Raw genomic sequence first — 26,690 nt, forward strand, 5'->3', positions numbered from 1 at the left:
CAGCAACTGTCATGATACCTAGGATCTATCCAATAGATTCAGACTCATAGTGACCCTATAGCACAGAGTAGAACTGCCCTCATAGGGTTCCCAAAGCAATAATCTTTACAGAACCAGGCTGTCACATCTTTCTCCCCTAGAGTGGCTGGTGGGTTTGGCTGGTGAATTGGAATTGCTGACCCTTCGGTTGCCAGATGAGCACTTAACCACTGAATCACCTGGGCTCCCTATGACCCAGGATACTGAAACCAAACCAAATCCACTGCTGTGGAGTTGATTCCGACTCATAGCAATCCTATAGGACAGGGTAGAACTGCCCCCATAGGGTTTCCAAGACTGTAAATCTTTAGAGAAGTAGACTGCCACGTTTCCCCCCCACAGAGAGAGGCTGGTGGGTTCAACCACTGAGCCTCTGCACCACCAGGGCTCCTTGTGACTTAGGATCCCAAAACCAAAACCAAACCCACTGCCATGGAGTCGATTCTGACTCACAGTGACCCCATACGGTTTCCGAGGCTGTATATCTTTACAGAAGCACACTGCCAGATCTTTCTCAGAGCTGCTGGTTGTTTCAAAGCACTGACTTCTTCAGGTAGCAGTTGAGTACATTAACCACTGCACCACCAGAGCTCTTTGTAACCTAGGATAAAAAACCAACCCATGGCCGTCAAGTTGATTTCAACTCATGGCAACCCTACAAGACAGGGTAGAACTGCCCCACAGGGTGTCTATGGAGCGCCTGGTTGTTTCGAACTGCAGGCTTTTTCCTGAAAACCGTGCCCGAATTTCACAGGAAAGAGATCGCTGTTGTAGAGCTGAAAGGTTGTCCACCTGGAGCCGAAAGGTGGGCTTCTGTGCCTGCCCAAGATTGATGCTGATGCAGAGGACAGCAGAGGTGAACAGGTAGGTTCCTGATGGCTTTGAGCAGCAGAAACCCTTTTTACCTTAGGCCAGTTTCAGGGATTTATTTCTTTGCAACTTAAAAAATGTGATGATGAACACGTTAGTGATATGTTGCTTTGTTTTCACCAGTTGCTGGCGCTGGAGTGGATTTCCACAACTGCAAACAGCAACCATGCTGGAGGCGAGCACACTCAGTTATTTATGGATGAGGGTAACATCAAACCAAATTTCCGGGCCACAGTGTGAGGAAGGCCCACTCCTTGTTCAGAGAAAATGAGGACTGGCACAGTAAGGCAAAGAAATGCTATCTTTTTTTTTTTCCTGCTAAGTTTGGCAGTATTTCCCCTGACAGAAGTGAAAATATGATCCTTTTGAAGGCTAAATTACTAATTGGTCTGTCTGGGAAAAAAAGTGTATCAAATCCCTCTGCAATTTCGTTATTGTCACGCTCACCTCTTTATCTATGGCAATGACAATCAGCTGGAAGTGTGTAGGTGCCCATTTTTGTTTTTAGCTTGTATCTTTTTTATTATTGTGCTTTAGGTGAAAGTTTACAGCTCAAGTTAAATTCTCATTCAAAAAATTATACACATATTGTTTTGTGACATTGGTTGTAATCCCCACAATGTGACAGTATGCTCCCCTTTTCCATCCCGGGTTCCCTGTGTCCATCCATCCAGTTCTTGTCCCTTCCTGCCTTCTCAACCTGCTTTTGGAGAAGAGTTGCCCGTTTGGTTTCATATGTGTTATTGAACTAAGAAGCACTTTTCTCACGTGTTTTAATTATTTATTTTATAGGCCTGTCTAATCTTTGCCTGAAAATTGGGCTTTGGGAATGGCTTCAGTTCTGGGTTAGCGGAGTGTCCGGGGGCCATAGTTTCAGGGGCTCCTCCAGTCTCTGTCAGACTAGTAAGACTTGTCTTTTTTACTAAACTTGAATTTTGTTCTACATTTTTCTCCCACTCTGTCCAGAACTCTCTGTTGTGATCCCTGTCAGAACAGTCATTGGTAGTAGCCAGGCATTATCTGGTTCTTTTTTTCTCTTGCTGGTGGAAGCTCTAGGTCATGCAGTCCTTTAGTCCTTTGTGCTAATATTTTCCTTGTGTCTTTGTTTTTCTTCATTCTCTTTTGCTCTGGACAGGATGGGACCAATAGACAAATCTTAGACAGTGGGTTGCAGGCTTTTAAGATCCCAGACACTACTCACCAAAGTGGGATACAGAATATTTTCTTAATGAACTGTGTTATGCCAATTGAACTAGATGTACCCTGAGACTATGGTCTCCAGGCCCCAGCCCCAGCTACTTGGTCCCTCAAATTATTTAGATGTGTCTAGGGAACTACTGTGCTTTTTCTTTGGTCCAGTTGCGATGACTTTCCCTATATTGTGTGTTGTCCTTCCCTTCACCAAAGCTGACACTTGTCTACTATCTAGTTAGTGATTTCCCCTCCCTCCCCACCCTAGTAACCATCAAAAAATGCTTTTTTCTGTGTGTAAACCATTTCTTGGGTTCTTATAATAGTGGTCTCATACAATATTTTTTCTTTTGTGACTGACTGATTTCACTCAGCATAATGCCCTCCAGATTCATCCATGTTGTGAGATGTTTCATGGATTCATCATAGTTCTTTATCATTGCATGATATTCCATTGTGTGTACCATAACTTCTTTATCCATTCATCTGTTGATGGGAATTTAGGTTGTTTCTATCTTTTTGCTATTGTGAATCGTGCTGCAATGAACATGGGTGTGCATGCGTCTATTTGTGTGATGGCTCTTATTTCTCTAGGGTATATTCCTAGGAATGAGATTGTTGGATGGTATGGTATTTCTATTTCTAACTTTTTAAAGAAGTGCCATGTCATTTTTCAAAAGTGGTGGTACCATTTTACATTCTCACCAGCAGTGCATAAGAATTCCAGTCTCCCCACGACCTCTACAACATTCGTTATTTTGTTCTTTTTTGGATCAGTATTGTCAGCATGAGATGGTATCTCAATGTAGTTTTTATTTTGCATTTCTCTAATGGCTAATGGGATCCCTAGTGATGCAACGGTTAAGAGCTCCACTTCTAACCAAAAGGTCTGTAGTTCAAATCTACCAGTGGCTCCTTGGAAACCCTATGGGCCAGTTCTACTCTGTCCCATATGGCCCCTATGAGTCGGAATTGACTCAATGGCAATGGGTTTGGTTAATGTCTAATGATTGAGAGCATTCCTTCATGTGTCTGTTAGCCACCTGAATGTCTTCTTTGGTGAGGTGTCTATTCATATTCTTTATCAATTTTTTAATTGGATTATTTGCCTTTTTGTTGTGGTGTTCCAGTATCTTGTAGATTTTAGAGATTAGACCCTTTTCGGATATGTCTTAGTCAAAACATTTTTCCCAGTCTGTAGGTTCCCTTTTTACTGTTTTGGTGAAGTCTTTTAATGAGCATAATTGTTTAATTTCCAGATCACATTAATCTAGTCATGGGTGCGTATTTTAAAGCTATCACACAGAAATTTGATGATTGTATTTGTATTATTCTATTATTATTCAAGATCTTTCCTCTAAAACTAGCTAATTAATATTAATTTGCCTTCTGGTATGACACTACTCCTTCATTAGACATTTGGCTTTGAAAGTGGCTATCTAAGATCTCTTTTTAGCACAGAAGGACAAGCTGCTTCGTTAAGTCACCTATTGTGCAAGGTAAGCATAAAAATGTAGTGCCAAGGAGATTTTTTTTTTTTTTTTATCATTCGCATCAAATGGAAACTCTAAAATTAGGATGGTGTCATTGACCTTCCAGTCCTTTGAAATGAATCCTTTCTTATTGTCAAAATAAAAATTCCACAGACCAATTCTGCTCTTGCTATATAATTACTGCTCTGTCTTATAAGTATGTATGTGTCTGTGATTAACAATGACTGCTCCCCATTAAACTGATCTACTTTGATTAAAAAAAAAAAAAAACCTTTAATAATAAGGAAGTAATGCCAATATTTTAAATTTATTAATGAGCACTGACATGGAAGGTATAAAGAAATAAGATGATCCTCTTCATTCATTGAATGGTTCCATCTTCACCAGCATGGGATGGCCTAGGTAACTTGACATACAGAACACAGAGGACACAGCTGGTACTAGCAGACTAGTGCTCTAGTGTTTATATTATTAGAGGTCTTTCTTAAAGAAATGGCCATTATCACCATTTTAGAAATTATAGAAATGTAGAATTCTATTTTGAAGCTGGAAAGAATCTCAGACCCCACCTAACCATGTATTTCCATAGTTTTATTCTTAATGATTCTGGACCTCAATGAAATTCAGTGATTTTAGTTCTGTCAGCCAGCCACTGTTAGAACACTGAGAATAGTATCCTGGATTTTTTACTCCTAGACTAGTAAACCCCACGTGTCTATCAGTTTGCTGCACTGTGGTGGCTTGCATGTCACTGTGATGCTGGAAGCTATGCCACCAGTATTTCAAATACCAGAAGGGTCACCCATAGTGGACAGGTTTCAGCTGAGCTTCCAGACTGACAGACTAGGAAGAAGGACCTGGTTGTTTCCTTCTGAAAAAATTAGTGAAAACCTTATGAATAGCAGCAGAACATTGTTCGATATAATGCAAGAAAATGAGCATCTCAGGTTGGAAGACACTTGAAAGACGACTGGGGAAGAGTTAACTTCCCCAAAGTAGAGTCAACCTTAACAACATGGATGAAATCAAGCTTTCAGGGCCTTCATTTGCTGATGTGGCATGAATCAAAAATAAGAGGAAACAGCCACAAATAGCCATTAATAATTGGAACATGGAATGTACAAAGTATGAATCTAGGAATATTGGAAATACTAAAAAATGAAATGGAATGCATAAACATTAATATTTGAGGCATTAATGAGCTGAAATGGGCTGGTGTTGACCATTTTGAATCAGAAAATCATACAGTCTACTACACCAGGAATGAGGAACTGAAGATGAATGGCTTTGCATTTATCATCAAAAAGAACATTTCAAGATCTATCCTGAAGTATAGCACTGTCAGTGATAGTATAATATCCATAGGCCTACAAGGAAGACCAGTTAATATGACTATTATTAAAATTTATCCACCAACCACTAATGCCAAAAATGAAGTAACTGAAGATTTTTACCAACTTTTGCAGTCTGAAATTGATCAAACATACAGTCAAGTTGTATTAATAGTTGGTGGTGATTGGAATGCAAAAACTGGAGGCACGGAAGAAACAGTAGTTGGAAAATATGGCCTTGGTTATAGAAATGACACTAGAGATTGTGGAATAGGATTTTGCAAGACCAATGACTTCTTCACTGCAAATACTTTTTTCAATTACGTAAATGGTGGCTCTACACATGGATCTCGCCAGGTTTGAAAACACAGGAATCCAATCAACTACATCTGTGGAAAGAGACAATAGAAAAACACACCATCATTGGTCAAAACAAGGCCAGAGACCGACTGCAGAACAGAATATCAGTTGCTCATATGGAAGTTCAAGTTAAAGCTGAAGAAAATTAGAACAACTCTACGAGAGCAAAAACTATACCTTGAGTGTATGCCACCTGAATTTAAAGACTATCTCAAGAATTGATCTGATGCATTGAACACTAATGACCAAAACCCAGGTGAGCTGTGGAATGACATCAAGAACATCATACATGAAGAAAGCAAGAGGTCATTAAAAAGACAAGAAAGAAAGAAGAGGCCAAAAGTGATGTCAGGAGAGACTTTGAAACTTGCTCCTGAATGTAGAGTAGCTTAAGCAAAAGAAAAAAGTGATAAAGAGCTGAATAGAAGATTTCAAAAGGCAGCTCGAGAAGACAAAGTAACATATTACAATGAAATATGCAAAGAACTCGAGTTAGAAAACCAAAAGGGAAGGACATGCTCAGCATCTCTCAAGCTGAAAGAACTGAAGAAAAAATTCAAGCCTCGAGTTTCAATAAAGGATTCTGCAGGAAAAATATCAAAGGACACAGGAAGCATCAAAGAAGATGGAAGGAACACTCAGAGTCACTGTACCAAAATGAATTGGTTGATGTTAAACCATTTCAGGAGGTAGCATATGATCAGGAACTGATGGTACTGAAGGAAGAAGTCCAAGCTGCACTGAAGGGAATGGCAAAAAACAAGGCACAAGGAATTGATGGAATACCAATTGAGATGTTCCAACAAACTGAAACAACACTGGAATCACTCATTTGTCTATGCCAAGAAATTTGGAAGACAGCTACCTGGGTAACCAACTGGAAGAGATTCATGTTTGTTCCCATTCAAAAGAAAAATGATCTAAGAGAATGTGAAAATTATTGAATAATATTATTAGTATTACACAGAAGTAAAATTTTGCTAAAGATCACTCAGAATCAGCTGCAGGGGTACATTGATAAGGAAATACCAGATACTCAAGCTGGATTCATAAGAGGAAGCGGAACCAGAGCTATCATTGCTAATGTCAGATGGATCTTGTCTGAAAGCAGAGAATACCATAAAGATGTTTACCTGTGTTTTATTGACTATGCAAAGGCATTCAACTGTGTGGATCATAACAAATTATGGATAACATTGCAAAGAATGAAAATTCCAGAACACTTAATTGTGCTCATGAGAAACCTGCACATAGACCAAGAAGAAGTCATTGGAAGAGAACAAGAAGATACAGCATGGTTTAAAGTCAGGAAAGATGTCTGTCAGGGTTGTATCCTTTCACCATATTTATGCTGAGCAAATAATCCGAGAAGCTGGACAATGGAAAGAAGAATGGGGCATCAAGATTGGAGGAAAAGAGGTGGAGCCAAGATGGTGGAGTAATCAGATGCTTCCTCTGGACCCTTTTACAGCAAATACCTGAAAAAACGAGTGAATTGATGATATATGACTAGTAACCCTGAGCATCAAAGACAAAGTTAAGGAGCCCTGAACATCAAAGACAAAGTTGAGGAGTCAGACCGAGCAGCAAGAGGAGGGAGAGACAGTTCAGAAACAGAGAGGATTAGTCAGACCTGACCTGGTCAGCACCCTGCAGGCTGAATGGGCTGGTGTGCAAGCTGAGGCAAGCAGTAGAACTTGGGATGTGTTTTCCACATTGGGAGAAACCATGCAGTGGAGAGTCTGCACAAGCGTCCAGAAACAGGGAGAAGCACCACTGAATCTGTGAAAGTTAAGTGCAAGCATCTAACCTACCACGTGGGATCAAAAAAAGTCTCTTCCCTCTGAGAAGTACCTCTTTCCCATTCACCTGCCCCCTCCTCACTCTGCTGTGGTCCTGGGCTGGCTTCATTGATTGCTGAGCACCCTGGGCCAGAAGTGGGACCCATTGCTCTCTTAAAGCCATTGTCCTGAATTTGGACAGGGAACAAATTAACAAACAGGAAAAAATAATCTGACAGCTCTCTGAAGCTGAGAACTCATGGCAGGCACAACTCCTTTACCTAGGCACAGACATAAGAGGTCCATGGACTTTGAATGCTTTTTATCCTACCTAGACCTATGTGGGCCCATTTCCACAGTGTAAGCCCTCATCAGCATAGTGTAACAGGGTATATACCTGAAGCTTACTTTCAACTGCAACAGCTAAGGGAGAGTGGCAGATTCATGACATTTGACACTGCCCTGCCCATTAAGCAGGGTCTTCACTTTTCTTCACCTACCAATAGCAAGGGTCTGAGGACTGGGAGCTACACCCACTCAACCTAGCCACCCATAACAGGGGTCCAAGAATAAGTGGTGGCTCCTAGTCCTTACAGCCAAGAGTACTGGGTGTCCAACATCCTGCTACAAAACCCTTCCACTTATGCACTTTAGGGAACAGGGTCACACCTTCTACCCAGGCACTCAGGAGCAGCCATGAGCCCCCTACTTTGCTCAGTACATAACCCCCTACTGCAGCCAGATACCTACGCCTACTCCAGTCACCCCTATGTAGCCCTGCCTGTCTAAGACTGTAGGTGAGAGCCTGCACTACACACACGGTGACAGATGACCTGGACACCTGAGTTGAATCTACACAAGAAAAGTAAATGGACTTCTGGGCTCCTATACCTAGTAACAGCTCTAACCACCTGTGACAGGATGTGAGAGCTTCAAAGACACCAGTAATCAATATAGCTCACATGATCAGCCTATATGGGCATAACAAAACAAAATAAAACAAGAAGCTAGGACACAGTAAGCAAACATAAAATAAATAAATATCATAAATTATTGATGTCTTGGAGACAATAAACCAAAAAACCAAATCTATTGCCATCAAGTCGATTCCAACTCATAGCGACCCTATAGGACAGAGTAGAACTGCCCCATAGAGTTTCAGAGACAATAGTCAAGATCAAATCACATAAAGAGGCAGACCATGATGGCTTTAACAAGCAACCAAAACAAAGAACCAGAAAACCTGCTAGAGGAAAAGAAGGTCTTGGAATTACTAGAGGTAGAATTCAAAAGATTAATATAGAGAAGTCTTCACTGGGTTGGGTTCAGGAGATCAGGCAACACACAGACCAAGCCAAGGAACACACAGACAAAGCAACAGAGGAAATTAAGAAGGTTATACAGACGCATAACAACAAATTTGACAGGCTGCAAGAATCCATACAGAGACAGCAAATAGAAATCCAAAATATTGACAATAAAATATCAGAGTTAGACAACTCAACAGAAAGTCATAAGAGCAGATTTGAGGCAATGGAAGTCAGAGTTAGTGAGATTCAAGATAAAGCACTTGGCACCAATTTATTTGAGGAAAAATCAGATAAAAGAAATTAAAAAATGAAGAAATCCCAAGAATTATGTGGGACTCTATCAAAAGGAATAACCTAGGATTGGTTGGCATACCAGACGGGGTGTGGGGGGGGGAAGGGAATAATAGAAAACATAGAGAGAATTTTTGAAGATTTGCTGGTAGAAAACTTCCCTGATATTGTGAAAGACAATATCTATCCAAGAAGCTCATTGAACCCCACATAGGGTAGATCCCAAAAGAAAGTTACCAAGACACATTATAATCCAACTTACCAGAACCAAAGATAAAGAGAGAATTTTAAGAGCAGCTAGGGATAAATGAAAAGTCATCTACAAAGGAGAGTCAATATGACTAAACTTTGACTACTCAGCAGAAACCACGCAGGTAAGAAGGCAAGGGGAGGACATATATCAAGCCTTGAAGGAAAAAAATTGCAAGCTAAGAATTATATATCCAGCAAAACTGCTTCTATGATGGTGAAATTAGGTCATTTCCAGATAACCAGAAGTTAAGGCAATTTGTAAAAACTAAACCAAAATTACAGGAAATATTAAAGTATTCTGTATATGTCTCAGAATATACAGACTACTCTACCCAACAGCAGCCAAATACATTTTCTTTTTCAATGCACGTGGAACATTCTCCAGAACAGATCACATACGAGGCCACAAAACAAGCCTTAACAGAACCCAAAACATTGAAATATAACAAAGCATCTTTTCTTATCATAAAGCCACAAAATAGAAATCAATAACAGAAAAAGCAAGGAAAAAAAAAATCAAACACGTGGAAACTGAACACCTTGCTCCAAAACGACTGGGTTATAGAGGAAATTAAGGATGAAATAAAGAAATACATAGAATCAAATGAGAATGAAAACACATCCTACCAGAATCTTTGGGACAGAGTAAAAGCAGTGCTCAGATGTCTATTTATAGCAATAAATGCACACACCCCAAAAGAATAAAGGGCCAAAATTAAGGAATTATCCCTACAACTCAAACAAATAGAAAAAAACCATCAAAAGAAGGCCCCAGGCACAAGAAGAAAGGAAATGATAAAAATTAGAGCAGAAAGAAATGAAATAGGGAATAGAAAAACCATTGAAAGAGTTAACAAGACCAAAAGGTGGTTCTTTGAAAAGATCAACAAAATTAATAAACTGCTGGTCAAACTGACAAAAGAAAAACAGGAGAGGAAGCAAATAACCCAAATAAGAAATGAGATGGGCGATATCACAACAGACTCAAATGAAATTAAAAGAATCATAACAGAATCCTATGGAAAATTGTTCTCCAACAAATATGAAAACCTAGAGGAAATGAACAAATTTCTAGAAACATACTACCTACTTAAACTAACATGAACAGAGGTAGAACAACTAAATAAACCCATAACAAAGGATAAGATTGAAGATGTAATTTAAAAACTTCTAACAACAACAAAAAGCCCTGGCCTGACGGTTTCACTGGAGAATTCTACCAAACTTTCAAAGAGTTAACACCACTACCACTAAAGGTATTTCAGAGCATAGAAAAGGATGGAATACTCCCAAACTCATTCTATGAAGCCAGCATAACCCTTATGCCAAAACCAGGCAAAGACACCATAAAAAAAGAAAAAAAGACCAATATCCCCATGATCATAGACACAAAAATCCTCAACAAAATTCTAGCTAATAGAATTCAACAACATATCAAGTGAAATTCATACCAGGTATGCAGGGATGGTTCAACATTAGAAAAACAATGGCTGTAATCCATCACGTAAATAAAACAAAAGACAGGAACCACATGATCTTATCAATTGATGTGGAAAAGGCCTTTGACAAAGTCCAACACCCATTCATGATAAAAACTCTCAGCAAAACAGGAATATAAGGGAAATTCCTCAACATGATAAAGGGTGTTTATACAGCCAACATTATCTTAAATGGAGAGAGTCTGAAAGCGTTCACCTTAAGAATGGGAACCAGACAACAATGCCCTTTATCACCACTCTTACCGCACATTGTGCTGGAGGCCCTAGCCAGAGCAATTAGGCTAGAAAAAGAAATAAAGGGCATCCAGATGGGTAAGGAAGAAGTAAAAGTATCTCTATTTGCAGATGATATGATCTTATACACAGAAAACCCCAAAGAATCCACAAGAAGACTACTGAAACTAACAAAAGATTTCAGCAAATTATCAGGATACTAGATAAACATACAAAAATCAGTTGGATTCCTCTACAAGAACAAAAAGAACTTCGAAGAGGAAATCACCAAATCAATACCATTCACAATAGCCTCCAAGAAGATAAAATACTTAGTAATAAATCTAACCAGAGACATAAAAGACCTATACAAAGAAGACTACAAGATACTACTGCAAGAAACCGCAAGAGTCCTACATAAGGGGAAAAACATGCCTTGTTCATGATGGGAAGACTCAACATTATGAAAATGTCAATTCTACCCAAAGTCATCTACAGATACAATGCAAGCCTGATTGAAATTCCAAAGACATTTTTTAACCATGTGGAGAAAAAAAATCACCAACTTCATATGGAAAATGAAGAGGCCCCAGATAAGTAAAGCATTACTGAAAAAGAAAAACAAAGTGGGAGGCCTCACTCTACCTGGTTTTAGAACCTGTTATACTGCCACAGTAGTCAAAACAGCCTGGTACTATTACAATAGATATATAGACCAATGGAACAGAATTGAGAATCCAGACATAAATTCATCACCTATGAACAGTTGATATTTGAGAAATTCCCAAAATCCTTTAAATGGGGAAAAGACAGTCTGTTTTACAAATGGTGCTGGTATATATAACTGGATATCCATCTGCAAAAAAAATGAAAAAAGACCCATACCTTACACCATATACAAAAACTAAATCAAAATGGATCAGAGACCTGAGTATAAAATCTAAAATGATAAAGATCATAGAAGAAAAAATAGGGACTATGCTAGGAGCCCTACTACAGGGCATAAGCAGAATACGAAAGATAACTAACCATGCATAAACACCAGAAGAGAAACCAGATAACTGTGAGCTCCTAAAAATCAAACACTTATACTCATCCAAAGACTTCACCAAAAGAGTAAAAAGACAACCTATGGACTGGCAAATAATCTTTGGCTACAACATACCCGATCAGGGTCTAATCTTTAAAATTTACAAGATACTGCAAAACCTCAACAGCAAAAAGACAAATAATCCAACTAAAAAATGGGCAAAGGATATGAACACGCACTTTACCAAAGAAGACATTCAGGTGGCTAACAGATAAATGAAATGCTCACCATCAATAGCCGTTAGAGAAATACAAATCAAAATTACATTGAGATACCATCTCACCCCAACAAGGGTAGCGTTAATCCTGAAACCACAAAATAATAAATGTTGAAAAGGTTACGGAGAGACTGGAACACTTATACACTGCTGGTGGGAAAGTAAAATGGTACACCCACTTTGGAAATTGATTTGGTGCTTCCTTAAAAAACTAGAAGTACCATAGGATCCAGCAATCCCACTCCTTGGAATATATTCTAGAAAAACAAGAGCCCGCACAGGAATAGATATACGCACACCCATGTTCACTGCAGCACTGTTCATAATAGAAAAATATGGAAACAACGTAGTTGCCCATCAACAGATGAATGGATAAATTATGGTATATTCACACAGTGGAATACTACGCAATGATAAGGAACTATGGTGAATCTGTGAAATATCTCACAACATGCATGAATCTGGAAGGCATTATGCTGAGTGAAATTAGTCAGTCACAAAAGGACAAATACTTTATGAGACCACTATTATAAGCACTCAAGAAAAGGTTTAAACACAGAAAAAAACATTTTTTGATGCTAACGAGTGTGGGGGTGGGGGAGAGAGGAGAATTCACTAACTAGATAGTAGACAAGAATTATCTTAGGCGAGGGGAAGGGCAGCACAAAATACAGGGGAAGTCAGCACAACTGGACTAATCCAAAAGCTAAGAAGTTTCCTGAACAAAACCAAACACTTTGAGGGACAGAGTGGCAAGGGCGGGAGTCTGGTGACCATGGTTTCAGGGGACACCTAGGTCAATTGGCATATCAAAATTTATTAAGAAAATGTTCTGCATCCCACTTTGGTGAGTGGCATGTAGGGTCTTAAAAGCCTGAGAAAAACCCAGTGCCATCGAGTCGATTCTGACTCATAGTGACCCTATAGGACAGAGTAGAACTGCCCCATAGAGTTTCCAAGGAGCGCCTGGCAGATTTGAACTCCCGACCTTTTGGTTAGCAGCTGTAGCACTTAACCACAACGCCACCAGGGTTTCCAAAAGCTTGAGAGCAGCCATCAAAGATACATCAATTTATCCCAACCTACCTGGAGCAAAGGAAAACGAAGACCAAAAAATACACAAGGAAGATATGAGCCTGAGAGACAAAACAGCCACATAAACCAGAGACCCCATCAGCCTGAGACCTGACGAACTAGATGGTGCCTGGCTGCCACCAATGACCGCCCTGACAGGGAACACAACAGAGAGTCCCTGACGGAACAGGACAAAAGTGGAGTGCAGAACTCAAATTCAAATAAAAAGACCAGACTTAATGGTCTGAGTGAGACTAGAGGAACCCCAGAAGACATGTCATCTGGACTCTCTGTTAACCCAGAACTAAAACTATTCCTGAAGCCAACGCTTCAGACAAAGATTAGACTGGGCTATAAAACATAAATTTATACTCGTGAAGAGTGTGCTTCTTAGGTTCAAGTAGAGATACAAGAGTAAATGGGCATCTCCTGTCCAGAGGCAAGATGAGAAGGTAGAAAGGATAGGAACTGGTTGAACTGACAGCGGAAACCCGGGGTGGAAACGGGGAGTGTGCTGTCACATTATAGGTATTGCAACTAGGATCCCATTGCAATATGTACGTAAATTTTTGTATGAGAAATTAACTTGAGCTGTAAACTTTCACCTAAAGCACAATTAAAAAAAGAAAAAAAGATTTATGGAAGACTTGATAACAATCTGCGATATGCAGATGACACAACCTTGCTTGCTGAAAGTGAAGAAGACTTGAAGCACTTGCTCAAGAAGATAAAAGACCACAGCCTTCAGTCTGGATTACACTCAATATAAAGAAAACAAAAATCCTCACAACTGGACCAATAAGCAACATCGTGATAAATGGAGAAACTATTGAAGTTGTCAAGGATTTCATTTTACTTGAATCTACAACCAATGCCCATTGAAACAGCAGTCAAGAAATCAAACGATACATTGCTTTGGGCAAATCTGTTGCCAAAAACTTCTTTAAAGTTTTAAAAAGCAACGATGTCATGTTCAGGACCAAGGTGTGCTTGACTCAAACCATGGAGGTTTTAATTGCCACATTTTTATGAGAAAGTTGGACAATAAATAAGCAAGACAAGAGAAGAATTGATGCATTTGAATTATGGTGTTGGGAGAATACTGAATATACTATGGACTACCAGAAGAATGAACAAATCTGTCTTGGAAGAAGTACAGACAGAATTCTCCTTAGACGCATGCATGGATGGCTAGAATTCTTATCCCGTACTTTGGACATGTTATCAGGATGGATCAGTCACTGAAGGACATTATGCTTGGTAAAGTAGATGGTCAGTGACAAAGGAGATGACCTTCAATTAGATGATTGACAAAGTGGCTGCAACAATGGCTTAAGCATAAGGATTGTGAGGATGGCACAGGACCAGGCAGTGTTTTGTTCTGTTGTACAATGGGTTGCTATGAGTCAGAACCAACTCAATGGCACCTAACAACAACAACAGACTGATAAAAAATTCTACAGACAATTAAGTGTTTATAGTCAAGTATTTATGCTGGACACTGTGCTTTGCACTAAGGATATACCGACGATGTCATAATCGCTGCCCTGGAGGGGATCATGAAGTAGTGGGAAGACAGACATAGCAACAAACAGATCCAGTGCACTGGGACAAGTGTTCAGAAAGCGGTATGTATAAGGATATGAAGGCACTTCTTAGGGGAGGTGACGTTTGAAGGGACCCTTGGAGGATGAGTAAAAAAAAAGGTTGCCAAATGGTCAAAGCAGAAAAGGTCCTTCCTATTAGAGAGAAGAGTGAGCATCCCCAAAGGTGTGACAGTTGAGGCTGATTCATGGAGTGGAGAGCCAGGCTCTGTCACAGGAAATACGATTGTGGGAATTACAAGACCTGGGGTTAGAAACGAAACCCTGGTGGTGTAGTGGTTAAGAGCTACGGCTGCTAGCCAAAAGGTCAGCAGTTCAAATTCATCAGGCATTCCTTGGAAACTCTATGGGGCACTTCTACTCTGTCCTATATGGTCGCTATGAGTCGAAATCGACTCGATGGCAGTGGGTTTGGTTTTTAAGGTTAGAAAGGTAGGCAAGAATCAGACCACTTTGCGTGTAGTGGTAAGGACTTTGAACTTTATCCTGAAGGCAATGGCATGTCTCTGAAAGATTATAAACAGAAGTCTAATCAGATTAGGATTTAGAAAGATCACATTGTAGTAAGAGCAGAGAATGGATTGGAGGGAGGGGAGACTAGAAGTAAGAAGATGAATTACAAAGCTGTCCCAATAGTTTCTTTAATAAACGACAAAACCTCTTGGAGGACAGTCATGTTGGAGGTTGTTATAAAACAATTTGAGAAATATTTAGGCAGGGAAATACAACAGGACATGGTGATTAACTGAATGGAGGGGTCGTAGTGGGAGAGAGAGAGAGATTTTGAGAAATTGGCCCTTGTGACTGTGTCCTGAAATTGGTGGTCAGGTGGTGGGAAAGAGGGAAATTCTGGCAGGATGTTTATTTATAGTCTGGAGGCAGAATCCTCCCTCAGTAAAATTCTGGTTTTGCTCTTAAGGGCTTTAACTGAGCGAATGAGACTCACCCACATTATGGAGGATCATCTGCTTTACTTAAACCTGGTGGCTCAGTGGTTAAGCTGTCAGCTGATAACCGAAAGGCTGATGGTTTGAACCCACCAGCTGCTCTGCAGGAGAAAGATGTGGCAGTCTGCTTCCATAAAGAGTACCAAACCAAAACTCATTGCCTTCAAGTCAATTCCAACTTATAGTGACCCTATAGGACAGAGTAGAACGTCCCATAGGGTTTCCAAGGAGCACCTGGTGGATTTGAACTGCTGACGTTTTGATTAGCAGGTATAGCTCGTAACCACTAAGGCCTCCAGGGTTTCAGCATAAAGTTTATAGCCTTGAAAACCCTTTGGGGCAGTCTTATTCTGTCCTTTAAATGCTAATCATATGTAAATACTTCATAGCACTATCTATTGTCTGACCAAACAACTGGACACCATATCCTAGCCAAACTGATAGATAAAATTAACCCTCACAATTAAACACTCTGAGTTTCGTGCCTTAAGAAATTAGGGGGTTAGTGGAGCCATTTCCTGAATCAGAGGACTGATGAGACAGCAGCCTTGGAACCACATAACACAGAGAGGGCTCTGAGACAGTGTACAGAAGGGGGTTGGCACCTTTCCATTGTACATGAGAATAGTATGTCCAGGAAGGCTTTGCTATTGTCTAGTACACCTTTTAGGCTCTCAGCTAGTGTTAGAGCCTAAAACAGCTTACTAATTTTCTTTTCCCTTTGAATTTTTTTTTTGGGGAAAACGAGGAAACGTGGACTTCTGTAAATGGAATTTTTACACTCCTTTCTCCACTTCATGCATGAGTGAGGCCTTGCAGAATAGCCTGACATTATTGGCAAAAACAAACAGCACTAGACTTAAAGGAAGATGACGGTATTTTAGCAAATTTGTTCACAGTATGTTGAAAGGAGAGAGCAGTGTGACTAGGACAGAGAAAGCATTTAACTTCCGTGTAATATAGAAAGCACCTTAGACTTTTCAAATCGCTTCCTCTTGCTTATTAAATAAGAATGGTGGAAAACAGCGTGTAAATCTATCTCCCCTAATCTGTTAGACAGGCAGATGGGATACCCCTCTTTTCGAAGCTCATGTACACACTAAGATAAATGTATATAACACGTTAGATTCTCACTAAACTGGTACAGGCCCCACTCTTCTGCTGTCAAAGCATCTTATGGATTTTCAAACAAACAATATTTCATTTTAGATGAAATCCTTATTACTGTTTGACATTTAGACATGAAACTAGAATGGAAAACTGAATATAAATGTGAATAAAAATGAACTCAGTTAAACTAAAAGTGTGAATGCATTGAGTGTGAACACAATTGCTTGACAGTCTCCAAAGTGGTCTCCTTGTGACTTGCTTTGTCATTCTTGGGACCGCCAGAGATGAGTGTGTTTGGAAGAAACTCTTCTTTTTGGATAACAGTCTGTAAAAGTGCTTTAAAAACCTCTTTGAACAGCAGAACTTTTTTTCAAATGGAACCACATGAACCACGTGCCATATTCAGAACCCAACTTAGAAAGGCATTACAGTCTGGACGGTGAGGGACAGTCAGGCCTCTGGGACCCCTTTTGTGCCCCCAGCCCTTTCCCCAAGGCAACTCCATGGGAGCCTAGAACTATCCTGAGAACCTTCTGAGAACAATTAAGGAAGAAGAGCAGGGATAAACATGACCTCCCTTATGTTAGAAGATACGCACTTCAATCTGGAATTGTCAATTCTTTTGACAATACTTGTTTGGGTGGATGCTTTGAAACTGCCTTCATTCACCTTAGGAAGTGGTAGCTTGCATGCCAGGCATGACTCTTTCCCTATCTGGCTTGGTGCATTCAGACAAATTCTTTTGTCTTTGGTCACATGGACAAGTTTCTTTGATAATTTTGGTAACATCATTTTGAAAATGTGAAAGTGCTTCATGAATGCAAGGCAAAAGGAGCTCATAAAGTTACCAATGATATTCCATAGTTTGCTTTCTATCATGGGAGCTCTGGTGGTACAGTGGTTAGAGCTCTTGGCTGCTAAACAAAAGGTCAGTGGTTCAAACCCACCGGCTGCTTATCTGGAGAAAGATGTGGCAGTCTGCTTCCATAAAGATTACAGCCTTGGAAACCCTGCGGGGCAGTTCTACTTTGTCCTACAGGGTTGCTATGAGGCAGAGTCGACTCAACTGCCGTGAGTTTGGGTTTTTGGTTTCTATCATAGTGGGTATGAATTTTATTTCCGGACTCAGATGTGTAAAAAATGTTACGCTAAGTTGTTTTCCTAAATTTAATGAAATCTCTCGCTGGTCTCTTATCCCATGAGACCAGCAGAAAACTCAGTCCCAGTCATTGCATGTTCTCCTCTCCAAACCAGACCAGGTTCATGGGAAAGTTCCCAGGGTCTTGAGGTGAGCAGATCATTGGGGGTCGTTTTCCTGCTTACAGGTGAATTGCTAATCATCCTGTGAATTTCATCTTAAAATCAAATGTTTTTAAATTTATATTGTTACTTTGAGACATTTTGGGGGCAAGAATGCTGTACCCTTCCAAAGATGACTCATCTCAAAATGGGTTTCCGGGGAGTGTGATGAACAACCCACAGGAACATTCTCCTGGGATGCCTGTAGGCACTCTACTAAATGATGAGGTCCTCTAAAACAGGTGCTTTGGAGCTTTAACAAATGGTCCTGAGACCATTTTTGCTGCACCATCAACATCACTTATTTTCTATTGGTATAAGAGCACTGTGTATCATACCATCGGAGCTGTTTACAATATTGGCAATGTCTATGTTCCTGCCCTGCCCCCTCATCTCTCTTCCAGGATATGTTTTCTGTAATAGATGTGCTGGCTTTTTTTTCACTGGCACATTTGATATCAGCTGCCTGACAGTAAATACTGCATGGTGCTAGAGATTGTCTCCAACCTGATTTCTTAATCCTTAACTTGTTCCAATATTTATACGGCTGAGTTAGCACATGAGATGCTATAAAACACTGGGACTGATCTGAGATAGACAAAAAAGCCTTCCAAGTTCTACAAATTTCCCTCCTAAAGACTTTATTTTTAGAGTCAGGGAGAAAACAGGCTAAAGTCCATTTACAGAAGGTGAACTTTGAAATCTAGGCTGCTGAGACTCAGTAGAGCCTCAGATGTTTAATGTAATCAATCACAACTGCCTTGAAATAAATTTGAGCTGCCATTTTGCAACTTGCCTTCTTATGTATAAAAATGGAACGGAAGGGTAAAAATCTTACTGCCCGTAGGCCACTCTGAAATTCCATTGGTTTCAAAAGCTATTTTTAAGTGGGGTGGAAAATGTGAGGCTTCAAGACTATGTAGTGTCTCCAGCCAAACTCCTCTAGCAAATGCAGTGAAAAAGAAAATTGGCAAAAAAAAAAAAAAAACCAAACACGGGCGCACACACACACACAAACCCACGAAACTTTACCCCACCTGTTGCATGAAGAATAGGGTGATTATGTATAATGAAAATTTCTAATTTGCAACCCTGTGGGATTAGTAAAGAAAAATAGGAATTGCTGACATATTTTGGTACCAACTCATTAACAAGTTGTGGAGGAGGCTGCTAGCTGCTCACCAAAATCACTTTTCCATTGTTTTCACAGTAACAGAAACTACGCAATGGCTACCCACATACACTACGTATCCCAGTTTCCCTTGCAGTTAGGTGAGGCCAGCTGACATAAAAGTAGGATGTGGTAGTTTCTAGTCTCATGCATAAACTTCAGAATGGCTTTTTATATTTTGGTAGTAGTATACACAAGAAAAAAAGAACCTGAAGTCATATGCCCTAAAATTGTTAAATCCTTAAAGCAGCAAGTAATCAAGGAGATTCATCAGAGCTATCAATATCTATGACTGGGGCAGAGATGCCTCCTCAAAGTAGAGTCAACCTTAATGATATGGATGGAATCAAGCTTTCAGAGCCTTCACTTGCCAATGTGGCACGACTCAAAATGAGAAGACACAGCTGCAAACATTCATTAATAATCGGAACATGGAATGTACAAAGTATGAATCTAGGAAAATTGGAAATCATCAAAAATGAAATGCAATGCATAAACATTGACATCCTAGGCATTAGTGAGCTGAAATGTACTGGTATTGGCCATTTTGAATCAGGCAAGCATATGGTCTACTATGCCCGCAATGACAACTTGAAGAGGAATGGCATTGCATTCATTGTCAAAAAGAACATTTCAAGATCTATCCTGAAGTACAGTGCTGTCAGTGATAGAATAATAATCATACACCTACAAGGAAGACCAGTTAATAGGACTATTATTCAAATTTACTCACCAAACACTAAGGCCAAAGATGAAGAAATTGAAGATTTTTACCAACTTCTGTAGTCTGAGATTGAAAGAACATGCAATCAGGATGCATTGATAATTACTGGTGATTGGAATGTGAAAGTTGGAGAGAAAGAACAAGGATTGGTAGTTGGAAAATATGGCCTTGGTGGTGGAAATGATGCCAGAGATCTCATGATAGAATTTTTCAAGACCAATGACTTCCTTATTGCAAATATATTTTTTCACCAACATAAATGGTGACTATTTTTTTTATACACATGGACCTCACCAGATAGAATACACAGGAAACGGGTCAACTACATCTGCAGAAAAAGACAATGGAAAAGCTCAATATCATCAGTCAGAACAAGGCCAGGGGCTGACTGTGGAACAGACCATCAATTGCTTATATTCCAGTTCAAGTTGAAACTGAAGAAAATTAGAACAAGTCCACGAGAGCCAAAGTACGACCTTGAGCATGTCCCACCTGAATTTAGAGACCATCTCAAGAACAGATTTGATGTGCTGAACACTAATGACTGAAGATCAGATGAGCTATGGAATGACATTGAGGACATTAAACATGAAGAAAGCAAGAGATCATTAAAAAGGTAGGAAAGAAAGGAAAGACAAAAATGGACGTCAGAAGAGACTCTGAAATGTGCTCTTGAACATCAGGTAGCTAAAACAAAAGGAAGAAAAGATGAAGTCAAAATTTCAAAGGGCGTCTTGAGAAGACAAGGTAAAGTATTGTAACAACATGTGCAAAGACCTGAAGGTAGAAAACCAAAAGGGAAGAACATGCTCAGCATTTCTCAAGCTGAAACAATTGAAGAAAAAATCAAGTCTCAAGTTGCAATGTTGAAGGATTCTACAAAGAAAATATTAAATGACACAGGAAACTTTAAAAGAAGATGGAAGGAATACACAGTCACTATACCAAAATGAACTGGTCAACTTTCAACCATTTCAGGAGTAACATATGATCAGAAACTGATGGTACTGAAGGAAGAAGTCCAAGCTGCTCTGAAGGCATCAATAAAAAACAAATCTTCAGGAACGACGGAATACCAACTGAGATGTTTCAACAAGCAGATGCAGCACTGGAAGTATTCACTTGTCTATGCCAAAATGTTTGGAAGACAGTTACCTCGCCGACTGACTGGAAGTAATCTATATTTATGCCTATTCCCAAGAAAGATGATACAACTGAATGTGGAAATTATTGAAAAATATCAATAACACACGCAAGTAAAATTTTCCTGAAGATCATTCAAAAGTGGCTGCAGCAGTATATTGATAGGGAACTGCCGGAAATTCAAGTCAGTTTCAGAAGGGGACATGGAACCAGCAATGGCTGATGTCAGATGGATCTTGGCTGAAAGCAGAGAATACCAGAAAGATGTTTACCTGTGTTTTATTGACTATCCAAAGGCATTCCATTGGGTGGATCATAACAAATTGTAGATAACATTGTGAAGAATGGGAATTCCAGAACAGTTAGTTGTGCTCATGAGGAGCCTGTACATAGATAAAGAGGCAATTATTGGAAAAAAATAAGTGGATACTGCATGGATTAAAGTCAGGAAATGTGTGCTTCAGGGTTGCATGCTTTCACCATACTTATTCTATTTGTATGCTGAACAAATAACCTGAGAAGCTGGACCATATGAGGAAGAATGGGGCATCAGGATTGGAGAAAGACTCATTAACAACCTGCGCTATGCAGATGACACAACCTTGCTCGCTGAAAGTGAAGAGGACTTGAAGCACTTACTAATGAAAATCAAAGACCACAGCCTTCAATATGGATTGCACCTCAACATAAAGAAAACAAAAATCCTCACAGCTGGACCCATGAGCAACATCATGATAAATGGAGAAAAGACTGAAGTTGTCAAGGATTTCATTTTACTTGGACCCACAATCAACACCCATGGAAGCAGCAGTCAAGAAATCAAAAGACCCATTGCGTTGGACAAATCTGCTGCAAAAGACCTTAAAGTGTTGAAAAGCAAGGATGTCACCATGAAGACTAAGGTGCACCTGACCCAAGCCATGATGTTTTCAATCACCTCATTTGCATGCTAAAGTTGGATGATGAATTAGGAAGACAGAAGAATTGATGTCTTTGAATTGTGATTTTGGTGAAGAATATTGAATATACGGACCATGGACTACCAAAAGAATGAACAAATCTCTCTTGGAAGAAGTACAACCAAAATTCTCCTGAGAAGCAAGGATGGTGAGACTACATCTCACATACTTTGGACATGTTATCAGGAGAGATCGTTCCCTGAAGAAGGACATCATGCTTGGTAAAGTAGAGCATCAGCGAAAAAGAGGAAGATCCTCAATAAGATGGATTGACACAGTGGCTGCAATAATGGGCTCAAGCATAAAAACACTTGTGAGGATGGTGCAGGACCGAGCAAGGTTTCATTGTGTTGTACATAGGGTTGCTATGTGGGGGAACCTACTTAAGGGCACCTAACAACAACAATCAATCAATAACTAACATCCTACATGGATATGGTGAGCAACCAGTTCACAGCTATATTTGATTTTACTTATATTCATCACCAGGTGTTCAGTACAGAAGTAGCATAAACTCTTTTTAGAATATGATCATATCCTTAAGTCAGGGAAAAATATAGGGGTTAGATGAGATGAAGAGGCATTTAAAGAAATATTGAAAGTTAATGGAGATTTTAATTCACATTGAGAGATCAATGTTGGAATGTGTAGGTATCGTAGGGGTTGGAGGGCTGGCATGTTAGAATACTTAGAAGTAGAATTGAAAACAAGAGGAGAAGGCTTATGTCAAAGTAGAATTGGAGGGCCAGGGGACAGGAGAGTGGATAAGAATAAGAGTATAATTTGATAGCAGGCTTTGGAACAAGAGTTTCTGGAAACAGTCTAGCAGTTTGACATTAGGAGAAACTGGATATCAAAGGGAATGTAAGGCAGATGTCTACAAAGTCTGAGCAGGTGGGTTGGCCACCTGGAGATCCACAGAAACTGAAGAGGCAAGACAAAGAAGGCGAAACTAATGCACAGTAAAAATACAAAGGAGAGATCCTGAGAGTGAGGCCAAGATGGCCCCAGCCAGATGCTTTCTAAGTTGCAGTTAGGAGTACTAACTCTGTAAAGGAGGTTACCTACCATTTCATCTTTGCTCCTTTGTCATCTCCTATGGAGTTAATCATGGCAGAAGTGAAACTCAGAGAGTTCCTGTGATAAGGAAGGGAATCATCCCATCATTCTTGTAATGGGGAAAAATTGTGCACTGTCTCATAAGGTACAGTTGTAATGGCATAAGGCTTTCAGGAACTGCTGTGTTTAGGCTCAGTCAGTGTCAAAGTCTTGGTGCTTTTTCTAAATGAAGCAGTCACACTGAGGTTAAATGAGGAGAAACAGTATAAGTGGGCCTGAACAGCCCTTTGGAGATCCAAGGATACCGACTATTTTGCTCAAGGTCCTTGAATTTTTAGATGAACCAAACTCCAAGAAGAAATGAATACAATTTGCAATAGATTTTCTCATTTCAGAATTGCAATTGTGTTCCTGGAATCTTCCTGTGAACAGGAGGACTCAGCCTTTCAAATGGGAAGTAAACTTTCCTCTAATCATTTTTAATAAAAAAACAGGGGACAGGTTATTCTAGGATGGCAATGTCATTTTGAATTTCGTGGTTCTCTACAGCAGGTTCCAGCGGGTCTTGATTTATATATGAATTCTCATGATTTTAAAGATGAAGCAGCTTTAGTTTGGGTTTCTACTTTCCAATTAACAAACATATTACTTTATGATAACTTTGGTTTAATAACTAACAAGCATGATTAACGTGAGGTCAATTATATTTGAAGCAACAGGGCAATGTTCAGAGTCATGTGTGCCTCTTTCCTTAGAGATAACAATATCCAATGTTGTTATGAATTTCCATGAGAATTCGCAATAAGACTTGTGTCTTTGCTGAAGGTCTTTGTAGTTTTTAGGTGCCATGCAATTGGTTTCGATTCGTAGTGACCCCGACATATAATAGAATGAAACACTGCCCGGTCCTGGGCCATCCTCACAGTTGTTGCTATGTTTGAGCCCATTGTTTGTAACTGGAACTAAATGAAGTAACAAACAAGCTTCATGTAGGAAAACAGAGATGGGAAAGGAGATACAAAAATAAAATAACCAGGTAGCCAGCTTTGTGTATATGCATATGGTTTTATGTTTTGAAGACTATGCCTCAGTCATAGAAGACGCCAAATAACTGAGTCTGGATTAAGAACGAAACATATAAGCTGAGTTCTTTCCTTCATAGTTTTATTGTTCCCCTGACACCAAGCTTTCCTCCCATTTGGAACCCTCAGATATTCCACACATGTTTTATTGGACTTAAAAGAAATCTTGCCATTCTGGTGGCTTTGTTTCCAAACTCTTAAAACACCTAGTTAAAAGTTCTGCCCCTGGGATTCAAGCTTTGACTATGCCTTGAATATGTAACAGGGCTTTTGTTTTATGAACTTGTGAGATTTTTCTGTTCCTTTCTTTATGCCAGTCCACATCTCCAGAAAATTTGGGAGAAGGATAGTTCCTGGGCAAGGCTTCCTGTTTTCTTCCAGAGCCTATTTTTCTTGCCAATTTTCCTCATGGTCTTTGCCTAAAGAGAAAAGGAAGTTCCAATAGGGGCCTGATTTGCATGGTTAATATGAAACCAACTTCAGGTCTGATTTGTAATTTTCCAAGAACAAACACATTACTTTATGGCAAGCAAATACTCTAATAGCCTTACTTTCGATTTAGAGACCAACAAGCATGAATAACAGAGGTTCAATGTAGAAGATCCAGGAGATTATCCCACTTGAGTCCTATTCCTTCTAGCATGTCCTCCCAGACTATAAACCCTGGAAAGCTAGAAACTACATTTGACAGATTCCTTTTGAGTTATGAGTGACTCTAACCTTTATTCTCCACATGAAAAGAGCAAGAGGTGGTGGCCATAGGCACGAAGTTCTAAACTTCTGGCAAGTATAGAACAGAGGCAGTGTGGCTCTGGGGTTGGCAGCTGCAGAGCAGATTTCTTGCTTCAATAATTCCCAATTGCAACAGGGCCCATACCATCAACAGATCCCTTAAAATGTCAGTTCTCTGGAGTGGCTCTAGAAGCTGTTTCTGAAAGTTCAGTCTAGAATCCTTTCTTTCAACTTGTGCCGTGGTTTTGTGACTTATATTCCATGATAATCTCCCTTCTCTTTATATTATCTACAGTGGTTTCTGTCGCCTGCAACAAAAAACTGACTGATAGAGTCAACCTCATTGGAAAAACTCAATGGCAGGATCCTTGTAGGCTTCTTAAAGAGTCACACTTAGGCTTACTCTCTCCTCTCTGTCTCCCCTCCATTCTTACTGGTGGCCCCAGGAATGTGTCCTGGCCACATATTTTTTCTAGCTGTCACCACCTTTTCTTTATTTTCTGAGATCTCATTCTTGTAAGATCTCAATCGTGTAAGATTATAAGAAAATGATATGAATGTTTACACATCCTTATTCACTAAACCCACATTCATTTTAAGTTTTTTTTTTTTTATCATTAGCCATATTCATTTTAAGTTTTAGGTCATGGATTATCATAGAAAGCAAGGTGGGGTTTTTCATAAAACAGAAACCAGTAGATGACAGAGGTATATCTACCCTTTGTGAAGTTTCATAGGAGTTGTACCCTGTACACAGTGAACTGGAAAAAGAACATGAGTTACACATCACTAGTGTCTTCTTCTGCATACTTCTTAGCTGACTCCCACACAGTAGTTATGCCCCCTTTAATTTCCAGGGACAACCTTCATTAGGGTTACTCCTTCTTCTAACAGGTGAAATGCATCCATGCTTTCAAATTCTAGCGATTCACTTGTATATGGAAATATGCCTGTAATTCTAGTGTCCTTGCTGCCACTCCTGCTCGCAACATCCCATGTTATAGCCAGTCACCTCAAGTAGTCCCCGATACTTATTTCTAGCTTAACAAACTTCTAAACCTCAGGTTTGGTCTGCCCCTTGTAAACTGCTTGCAGTTGGAGGACTGGTCCTTGAACTGGTTCCTCAGAATTGCACAGGTTGTGTAACTGTTTTCCTTTATTCTGTCTTTGCCAAGATATCAGAGTTTTCAGAGGCTATTTATTCGTTTCAAAGATGAAAAATTGAAGAGTTTTATCACCTTCTGCAGTCTGAAATTGATCGAACATGCAATCAGTATGAGTTGATAATTACTGGTGATTGGAATGGGAAAGCTGGAAACGAAGAAACATCAGTAGTTGGAAAATATGTCCTCGGTGATAGAAACAATGGTGGAGATCGAATGATAGAATTTTGCAAGGCCAACAACTTCTTCATTGCAAATACCTTTTTTCACCAGCATAAATGACAACTATACACATGGACCTCACCAGATGGAATACACAGGAATTAAATTGACTACATCTGTGGAAAGAAAGGATGGAAAAGCTCAATATCATCAGTCAGAACAAGGCCAGGGACCAACTGTGGAACAGACTACCAATTGCTCATATGCAAGTTCAAGTTGAAACTGAAGAAAATCAGAGCAAGTCCATGAGAGCCAAAGTACGACCTTGAGTATATCCCACCTGAATTTAGAGACCTTATCAAGAATAGATTTGACACCTTAACACTAAAGACTGAAGACCAGATGAGTTGTGGAATGACATCAAGGAAATCATACATGAAGAAAGCAAGAGGTCATTGAAAAGACAGGAAAGAAAGAAAAGACCAAGATGGATGTCAGAGGAGACTCTGAAACTTGCTGTTGGA

The 26,690-nt window shown here is 39.7% G+C and overlaps 1 pseudogene; it reads left to right on the forward strand.

Moving 5' to 3' along the window:
* Positions 1-730: 730 nt before the first annotated feature.
* Positions 731-26,690, forward strand: part of LOC100655882 (PHD finger protein 23-like) — a 70,162-nt pseudogene continuing 44,202 nt past the window's right edge.

This window comes from Loxodonta africana, chromosome 2, assembly GCF_030014295.1.
Source record: "Loxodonta africana isolate mLoxAfr1 chromosome 2, mLoxAfr1.hap2, whole genome shotgun sequence".
Classification (NCBI taxonomy): Eukaryota; Metazoa; Chordata; class Mammalia; order Proboscidea; family Elephantidae; genus Loxodonta; species Loxodonta africana.